Genomic DNA, 10,662 nt, shown 5'->3' with positions numbered 1-10,662 from the left:
AATTCTTTCCAAGTGGTTACTCCTTGCCATTCATTGATGGTTTGGTACATCCTCCACCAAGTAGCAGCACCTCTTTCAAAACATTGAAGAGCATGCCGGGTCATATCCTTTCCGACTATAGGGTTATTCTCCATGTGATCCTCCATGTTCTGAATCCATCGGTCCGTCTCCAATTGACTTATCGGTCCAGAAAGTACAAGCTCATCTCCATTCATCCTCTAATGGGTCCAAGGGTTTGGGGTGAGATAAGAGAGATAGAGAGGGATGCACACAATACAAACAATAGTTTTGAAGAGATAGGTTTTTATTGTGGCTGTCGGGAAAACAACAAACAAATGACAGCTCACAAATGTCGCATCTAACGTAGGTATAACAGGGGTTTGGTCTTCTAAAGGTCAATAAGTCTTCAACGTCGCCAAACTCTTCAAGTCTTGTTCATGTCTCCGATGGCTTCTTGCAATCATGCTTGTCCTTCTCAAGTTCTTTTGCCAAATCATCTCTGTTGACGCGAAGTCTCTCGTGACGTCCTTTAATATTTCTAGAGTTGCGCTCCAACTTCTGGGTCTCAACATCCTTGACATGAACCATGATCCTACTGTCCTTCAGTTCCCGACGAGTCTCCGTTATCTCGAGGTTTTGCTTTCCCAGCTTGGCTACTTTCAGTTTCTGGGTTCTGAGTTCTTCACGAAACACTTCTTTGCCAAATATAGCTTCCTGCAGGTCCATCCTAAACTTCTTGATGTAATACTCCAGATCCTGGTGATACACCGGTCTAAAGTTAAAACTTCATCTTGCTGATAGGTGCTCCATCAGTTTTCTACCATCCAATCCTTCCATGCATCTGCATGCTTAACTCCGCACGGTGACAATAGCATAAACGGGTAATAACACCATGGTCAGCCGTGTCTATGCCCATGTTACTGCCATGAGCTTTCATTCCATAACCGATATCTCCTGTCTTTGGGTTTTCTTAACAAAAACTTTGAGTTTCTAACTCTCCATGTTTCGGTCTTTCTCCGATACACCTTGATCTCGGGCATTGACGGCTTCCATAGTCTGCCAAGTTCCATAAGGGTAACCTTCCTAGGTCATACACATCTGGCAATTCTTCAGAGCCTTCAAATTCTCCCAATCTTCGGAATCTTCAACCGTTGTAGTTTCCATTATCATAATGCACGGTAAAATCCTCTTCATTCCGAATGGTCTTAGTTGTCCGATATCTTGTACTTCTTGAAGTGGTCTCATCCGTCGAATCTTCGAGTGGTCCAAAAGGGAAAAGGATATGGTCTCACTTAAAGGGAATATTTGAATAAGCTCGGAAAAGGAGAGAGGTAAAAGATCTTTTTGAAAAGGAAAGTTTTAGGGAAAATCCTTCCTATGGGCTTGCCAGTTTCTGGGGTCACGTCCAACAGTCAACATGTGCTCTGATACCATCTTGTAGCGACCCGAACCAAATGGATCAAGTCTCTGTGCTTAAGTGTCATCCCTGGATCGGTATGCTGACACACACAGTACTCGAGGATTTATAACAGAGGTAAATCACATGTATAAAGTAACGTAAATACTATTACCTCAATCCAAATAGCGGAAGTAACAAGGTTGTGGATTCCCATCAACACCAACGGCAAAGTTGAGTGTAGAAATCGTAACCCTAACGTATCACTTATTCGTCGTAAGATATCCTGCAACATGAAACGTTGCAGCCCAAAAATGGGTCAGCACATGGAATATGCTGGCAATGTAACACATAGAGAGTAATGAACATAGTAATGCTACACTACATGCATATATGGCTGGTGGAAAAAGCTCTATGGTTATATTGTTTTTGCGAAAAGCCAATTTTTCCCTACTGCAAAGGAATAAATTTTATTTAACAATCATGGTGGTTGTGAAGCATTGAGATGGTTGACAGCATCTCAATCCCAATTAAGTATCATCATTAACCCAACCATATTAATTAAAGTAACATGATGAGATCAACGGGATAATCCAAGAACTAGATACTCAAGATGTCCATAACCGGGGACACAGCTAACCATGATTAGTTTGTACACTCTGCAGAGGTTTGTGCACTTTTCCCCACAAGACTCGATCGCCTCCGCTTGATTCTCGCACTACATGTTGTTTGAGAAACGGATGACCGAGACACAGTCTTTCAGAAGTGTTTGCACCTTACGTATGGGTAGACAGTTACACCTACTTTCCCCTACATCTGCTAGTCTACCACTGTAAGAGTTCACACAACTTAATCAACTATGCTAGAGCCCATAATAGCTTGCGGCTGCACACGGAAGTTTCTAGCATGAATAATCTTATGATCCCTTTGAGCCTGGGTGGCGGTCCAAAAGAAAAACAGGCAATCCTGGAATACCCAGGTACCTCAATCCACCCAGATGTGAGTTTTAGTTGCCACCTTAAGTAAACCATTAATTAACAATCTCACATCTATCATGGAAATCTCTCAAACCCAATCCACGTCTATGAGCATAGCATGGCAATATAATAGCAACGTAGAAGTAACTCCCAAGGGTTTGATAAATAAAACAGGTAATAGGTACTACCTCAACTACATCCCAATACCCACAATTTAATTAGATCCTAACCATGCAATGTTTGAGGAGTGATCTAATGCAATAAAAACTGGGTATGGAAGGGTATGATCAAAGTGTTACTTGCCTGCAATGTTGATGAAGATGATTCGCACTCAAAACTCTTGATAGATCTACTCGTCACACTCCGGTCAATCTATCGTAAGCAAGCAATAGTAACCACACATAAGAAATCACTCAAAAGATCGGAAAGAACGAAGAAGACGATTCGGGAAACATCAAAACCAAGCAAATAACTCTTGCAACATAAAACAATTTCTAACAGTACCAAAATTATGTGAATTTGGCCTTATCAGAAAATTTAGGTCAAGAGCTTCGAATTGCAAAAAGAATCAACTCAAACGGAGTTACGGAACTTAAGTTATGAACAAAAGAAGTTTGAATACAAATCTGTTTGAATTCAAATTTTAAAACTTTCAAAAACATGTTTAAGTTATTTTACTGGATAGAGGGGATCATAACGAAGACGTGGGCGTTGGTTTCATTGGATTTGGACAAACGAGTAAAAAGTTGTAGACGTTTGAAGATCAGGGGCTAATCTGTAAATAAATTATTCACAGATGGGTCCCTGGCCGAAAATAACAGAAAAAGAAAAAGCTAAATAGTGAACGTTCGCTTATAGGATCTAAACAGTGGACGTTCGCTGTTTAGTAAAACCTAAAAAACAGATCTAGGCTAGGGTTTTTTTTTTTAAACCGAACTTGAAAAAAAACCGGATTGGACCGGCGGGTTATACCGGTTCAGCAACGGTCCGGCGCCGGCGGGGAAACTCCGGCGGGGCGGGGCAGTGGCGATGGCGAGCTCCGGCGCGGCGGCTCGGCTGCTTCGGGTCGAAGCACGGGGAGGCGGGGCGCGGCGAGGTGAGGAGGATGGCGGCGTCGGCGGCGGTCCTCGGCGACGGGACGAAGCGAGGCGGCGGCGGCGGATCTCGTCGGGGCGGGGCTCCGGCGAGGGCGGCGGTTGCGGTGGGGAGGAGGAGAGAGAGGTCGGGGCCCGAGGCGACGCTATTTAAGGGGGGAGGGGCGGCGCGGTGGCGTGCGGGAGGGGGCAGAGGAGAGGTGGCGGAGGGAGTCCCGCACGGGCACGGGCGGCGGCGGCGATGCCGTGGTGGAGGCGGACTCCGCCGGAGTCGGGGACGGGCGCGGGCGCGCTGGGCCGGCCCAGTTCGGCGGAGGGAGAGAGAGGAGAGAGAGAGCAGTGCTGGGCTTCGGCCTGGCACTGTTCGAAGAGTTTTTTTTTAACAAAGAGAAAAAGAAAAGAAATAGAATATAAAATAAAATATTATATAGGCATATAATATATCAAAATTTGCAGAAAAAGATTTCCAACCACATGGACATTTTTGTGAAGTCAAATAAAATCCTCACAAATTTACATAAAGCAAAGAGTGCTACTGCCTTAATAAAATCCAATAAAAATCATTTTAAAAATACCAAAATGATTTCAAATTTATTTCTCTCCAATTTTCTGATGTAGGGAATCATTTTACCCTAATTTCTGTATATTTTATTTTTGGAGAAAAATAATTTGAATAAAACTCAAATAACTCCAATATTGAAAAATAGTTTCAATGGGACTTTGAATTTAATCCTTTGAAACTCCCAACTCATATTTCATATGTTTTGAAGAAGTCATTTTTATCTTCTCTCGTGAAAATCATTGAGTTGCATAAAGTTTCAGAATTGGAAATATTCTCAAATGAAATTCAAATATTTTCAACACCCCTTGTCATTTAAATAAATGGAAGAAGTCATGTCATCTTCTCTCCAGGGTTTTGTGGTGAAAGGAATTTGAATTCATGGAGATCATAAAAGCAAAATGAAAGTTTGGGAAAGTCCTTTTATTCCCTCTCATTTAACTTTCAAAAGATTTCGAATTCCACTCACTTTCAGTCAATCAATCAAACAATCAATCCAATCTATCTGTTTATTATAACATTCCAAAATTTAGAATTTTGGGATGTTACAGATCACCTCCCGAAGTGATCACGACCCAGTAGTATAGCATGGCAGACGGACAAGAGTGTAGGGCCACTGATGGAACACTAGCATCCTATACTAAGCAGTAGGATGGCAGGTAAGGGTAACAACTGTAGCAACAATGACAGACTATGCAGCAGAATAGGATTAACGAAAGCAGTAACATGCTACACTACTCAAATGCAAGCAGTAGAGAGAAGAATAGGCGATATCTGGTGATCAAGGGGGGGCTTGCCTGGTTGCTCTGGCAAGTAGGAGGGGTCGTCAACTCCGTAGTCGAACTGGGGGTCGCCGGTAGTCTCGGGGTCTACCGGAAAGAAGTACCGGAGGGGGAACACAATAAATAACAGAGCAATCAAAGCAACATAAAGCATAACATGACAATACGCGGTGCTAGGTGTGCCCTAACGCGGTAGTAGGTGATACCGACGAAGGGGGAAACATCCGGGAAGGTATTCCCGGTGTTTCGCGTTTTCGGACAAATGAACTGGAGGTGAAATGTTACAGGTTCACTATACTAGGGACGCGTGGCGGACGAACGGGCTGCGTATCTAGATTCGTCTCGTCGTTCTGAGCAACTTTCATGTACAAAGTATTTTCATCCGAGCTACGGTTTATTTTATATGAATTTTAAAAGATTTAAATTAATTTAGAATTTATTTAATTAACTTAATACAACATTATCCAGAACAGTGCATGCTGACGTCATCATGACGTCAACATGACGTCAGCAGTCAACAGGGCGTTGACTGGGTCAAACTGACATGCGGGACCCACCTGTCATTGACTGTTTACCTAATCAGATAATTAAGGCTAATTAACATTGTTAACTAGATTAACTAACAGGTTTAACAAAGTTAATTAATTATCTTAATTAATTAATTATTATTTTTACTATTATATTTATTCTTTTTTTTCTCTTTTTTTTAAGTCCCAGGGGTGGGGGCCTGCCTGTCATTGGCCCCAGGGCCTAGCGGGTTCGGCGGGTTCGGGCGCTGGAGCGGGCAAAGGGGTGCCCGCACGCCCGAGGCGACCAGGGAAGGGGCGGCCACGGTGGCTGCCGGAGCAGGGCGGCGCGATGAGGCCAGGTGGGACGACGAGCGTGGGCGGCTGTGACTGGGCTCGACGGGCGCGTGCGCCCGAGGCATGGTGGCAGCAGCAGCAGGCAGCACCAGTAGCGGCGGGGGCAGGCAGAGCGAGCGCACGCGCGGGCGGCCGTGCAATTGCACGAGCGGGCGCGTGAAGGGCGAAGCGGGGCACGAGCTGGGGCGCGCAGGCGGTTGCTGGACGCGGCGGCGGCGCGGCCACAACGCGAGGCGCGGGTGCGGTGAGCGCGAGGAGCGGGGAAAGGAGCGACGGGGGGCGCTAACATGTGTTGACGAGAGAGGGGGCGGCGTGGCTTGTTGGAGTCGGCGAGGGAGAGGCGGGGAGGCATCGACGAGGCCGGGCGACGGCGTGGTGGAGCCGGAGACGGCGGGCGGCGAAGCAGGTATTCCCCGGCTCCGATCCAGCGGCGTGGGAGTCGAAGGCGAGGCGAGCGGAGGTCCAGGGCACGGCGGCGATGAGGCGGCGGCGACGGCAGGGACTACGTGCGGCGAAGGGGTCGATGCCCCCCGATCTGGATCGGGGGAGGGGCAGAGGAGGGGATCGTGTGGGGGGGAGTGGGTGACTTGGGGGTTAGGGTTTCCTGGGGTGGGGGATAAGGGAGGCCGGTTGGGCCAGGGTGGAGCTGGGCCAGTGGGGTTGATGGCCTGCTGGGCCGGAGCCCAGGGGGATTCTTTTACTTCTTCTTTGTTTTCTTTTTATTTATCCTTTTCGATTTATTATAGTTTCTATTTATTTTAGATTTAATAAAATACAAAAGTGGCACCTAACTTAGTGTTACAAATTGTGCCTTTGCCACTTTTAATTTAGTTCTTCAAAATAAAAGGGTTTGTAATTGTTTATTCTTTTTTAAAAGCATTTAAGTAATTGTTTAGCCCCTGTTTTAATTAATTTCTTGCATCTAAACATTTTATCAAAATGTGGTTTTTCCACCACAATCAGCCATGATTTATTTTCTAAATTTTGAACATTTTAGTTTTCAGTTTTAGTTTAGTTTTCTTTATTTGAAAACTTCTATTGTTTGCCTCTATTTTAATTTTAATTTGTATCGATTTTGAACCATCGCGAGATCGACAACAGTAACCGTGGTGACGTGGCATCATTAGCTGGGATTACTGTAGCCTAATTATCCGGGCGTCACACCATAAAAGATTTAACACAATCAAACTTAGGTGTCATACCTGGCTCCTTACCTTCGTCGAGATCCCAATCTTCAGAGTTGCGTTTAATTCTTTCCAATAAATCCCATTTGAATTCAATAGTCTTCATCATAAAAGAGCCAGCACAAGAAGTATCGAGCATGGTGCGATTGTTGTCAGAAAGCCGAGCATAAAAATTTTGAATAATCATTTCTCTTGGGAGCTCATGATTGGGGCATGAATATAACATTGATTTAAGCCTCCCCCAAGCTTGAGCGATGCTTTCTCCTTCGCGAGGCCAAAATTTATATATATAATTACGATCATGATGAACAAGATGCATAGGATAAAACTTCTGATGAAATTCCAATTTCAATCGTTTGTAGTTCCATGATCCCATATCACATAGCCTATACCATGTCAATGCATCTCCCTTCAAAGATAAAGGGAAGACCTTCTTCTTGATAACATCATCGGTCATACCTGCAAGCTTAAATAATCCACAAACCTCATCCACATAGATTAGGTGCTCATCAGGATGTAATGTTCCATCTCCTGCAAAAGGATTAGCTAGCAGTTTTTCTACCATACCTGAAGGAATTTCAAATTGGACATTTTCATTTTCAGTAGGTTCAGTAGGTTGAGGAGCAACTCTTTGCTCTACTGGTCGGGGTGAAGATACCCCGAACAAGCCCCTCAGAGGATTACTTTCCATAGTAACAAGTGACAATAAATTTCAGCACACTATATAAATTTTTCCTTACCAAATTCCACCTACCAAAGGCGCTTCACTCCCCGGCAACGGCACCAGAAAAGAGTCTTGATGACCCACAATATAGGGGATCTATCGTAGTCCTTTCGATAAGTAAGAGTGTCGAACCCAACGAGGAGCAGAAGGAAATGATAAGCGGTTTTCAGCAAGGTATTATCTGCAAGCACTGAAATAATAGGTAACAGATAGTTTTGTGATAAGATAATTTGTAACGAGCAACAAGTAACAAAAGTAAATAAAGTGCAGCAAGGTGGCCCAATCCTTTTTGTAGCAAAGGACAAGCCTGGACAAACTCTTATATAGAGAAAAGCGCTCCCGAGGACACATGGGAATTATCGTCAAGCTAGTTTTCATCACGTTCATATGATTCGCGTTCGGTACTTTGATAATTTGATATGTGGGTGGACCGGTGCTTGGGTGATGTTCTTACTTGAACAAGCATCCCACTTATGATTAACCCCTATTGCAAGAATCTGCAACTACAAAAGAAGTATTAAGGTAAACCTAACCATAGCATGAAACATATGGATCCAAATCAGCCCCTTATGAAGCAACGCATAAACTAGGGTTTAAGCTTCTCTCACTCTAGCAACCCATCATCTACTTATTACTTTCCAATGCCTTCCTCTATGCCCAAATAATGGTGACGTGTCATGTAGTCGACGTTCACATAACACCACTAGAGGAGAGACAACATACATCTCATCAAAATATCGAACGAAAACCAAATTCACATGACTACTAATAGCAAGACTTCTCCCATGTCCTCAGGAACAGACGTAACTACTCACAAAGCATATTCATGTTCATAATCAGAGGAGTATTAATATGCATATAGGATCTGAACATATGATCTTCCACCAATTAAACCAACTAGCATCAACTACAAGGAGTAATCAACACTACTAGCAACCTACAGGTACCAATTCCAGACTTAGAGATAAGAATTGGATACAAGAGATGAACTAGGGTTTGAGAGGAGATGGTGCTGGTGAAGATGTTGATGGAGATTGACCCCCTCCCGATGAGAGGAGCGTTGGTGATGACGATGGCGATGATTTCCCCCTCCCGGAGGGAAGTGTCCCCAGCAGAACAGCTCCGCCGGAGCCCTAGATTGGTTCCGCCAAGGTTCCGCCTCGTGGCGGCGGAGTCTTGTCCCGAAAGCTTGCTTTTTATTTTTCTTCGGACGAAAGACTTCATATAGCAGAAGATTGGGACCGAAGGGCCAACAGGGGGCCCACGAGGCAGGGGGCGCGCCCAGGGGGTAGGGCGTGCCCCCCACCCTCATGGCCAGGGTGTGGGCCGCCTCTGGTATTTCTTCCGCTCAGTATTTTTTATTATTTCCAACAATAACTTCTGTGAAGTTTCATGACTTTTGGAGTTGTGCAGAATAGGTCTCTAATATTTGCTCCTTTTGCAGCCCAGAATTCCAGCTGCCGGCATCCTCCCTCCTTATGTAAACCTTGTAAAATAAGAGAGAATAGGCATAGGTATTGTGACATAATGTGTAATAACAGCCCATAATGCGATAAATATCGATATAAAAGCATGATGCAAAATGGACGTATCAGTGTCCCCACTGGATCATTACCCACTCGATACGGCCCGACCGACCCAAGTGAATAGCTACAAACAGACATATTCTAAGACCCCCGCCGAATCAAACATTCGCCAAGGGTCTCGGGGACTACACCCAGTGGGTGCACTCAGCGTGCCCCCACTGGAAGAACTACACAGTAAAAGAAAACACCCAGTGGGTGTACAGATTCAAGACAAAGATAATCCAATCAGAAATCATTACAATCGTACTTACTCGGACATTGGTCTGAAGGGCGGAACTGGCGTCGTATGCAGCCTTGCTGGATTCGTACACCTCCTTCAGCCGCTGCATCATCAGGCCATCTTGGATCATAGCCTCCTTGGCAACTCCTGTTTGGTCCTCTGGGACATGATGCAGAGTGAATCCACTCGACGCAGGAGTTGGTGATGCAGCTGGAGGGATCGGTGTTTGTGGTTGCCCTGTCAGGTCTGAAGCCTGAACAGTCAACAATGGAGGCTGGGTAGTCGACAGAGGGGCAGCATAAGAAGCACCAACTCGAGACGAGCCATCGAGTTCTTGAACAACAGGTTCAGTCGGCAGATGAGACGTCCGGCTTGAAGGCGCTCTTTTGCTCAGGCTCCGCGAGGTGGTCGAAACCCTGCCTCTTCCTCCTGTGCTCCTCGGAGGCTCCTCCTCATCATCGTCTGGAAGCTGAATAATGTTTGCTAGTACTATAGTCACTCAACAATAATATTTCAGTCGGTCATCAAGGCAATTGACAAAGCGTGATCTAATCATACCTGCCCGAGAAGTGGCCGCGTCCGTAGTGTCCGTGTCAGCCTGCTCATCATCGATCTCCATGTGGGACGTCCCAGAGGTAGCAGCCCTGGAGGCCCAAGATCCCATTTGGTCAAATAAACGAGAAGGTCCACAACAACAATGAAGAAAGAAGGGAAGAAACACTTACGCTAAAGCGATGGGCACAACAACCACTGGTGCGCGTCGGTCCTAAACAAACAGTTTAAAACCCCTTTCCGCGACGGCATTTGGAACCGTCGCCAAGTGAGTCTGGGCGATAGGGGGGTCCTTCCCACATGACCCAGAAACCGTCGGGGATATGCCCTCCTGGCACACACGTTCGGCAAAATGAGGTCGTGTGTGACCGACGAGCACTCAAATACAGAAATACGTACAGTAGAGATAAAAAATACAATTATACGGCGAATTGTTTCCGGTCGCAAGTACATCCCACACAGTCAGTCCTCGCTAAACGTTTCCGTTCGTATGCACATCCCACATAGTCGCTCCAAGGAAAACATTTCCGTTCACAGGTACATCACACACAATTTTTCCCGTTAAATCGTTTGCATTATTGAATTTATCACACACGGTCCGTAGAAGAAACTGTGTGGCAAAGGCTATCCATCACACACAGTTTTATGTGGTAAACGTTTGCGCAAGGTGGCCTAACGCAAAAAGTTTTCAAGAGAAAGTCGTGTGTGATTGTTCATGGATCCAA

The sequence above is a fragment of the Aegilops tauschii genome, chromosome 2 (genome assembly GCF_002575655.3).
Source record: "Aegilops tauschii subsp. strangulata cultivar AL8/78 chromosome 2, Aet v6.0, whole genome shotgun sequence".
Lineage (NCBI taxonomy): Eukaryota > Viridiplantae > Streptophyta > Magnoliopsida > Poales > Poaceae > Aegilops > Aegilops tauschii.
This window is presented reverse-complemented; position numbering follows the sequence as displayed.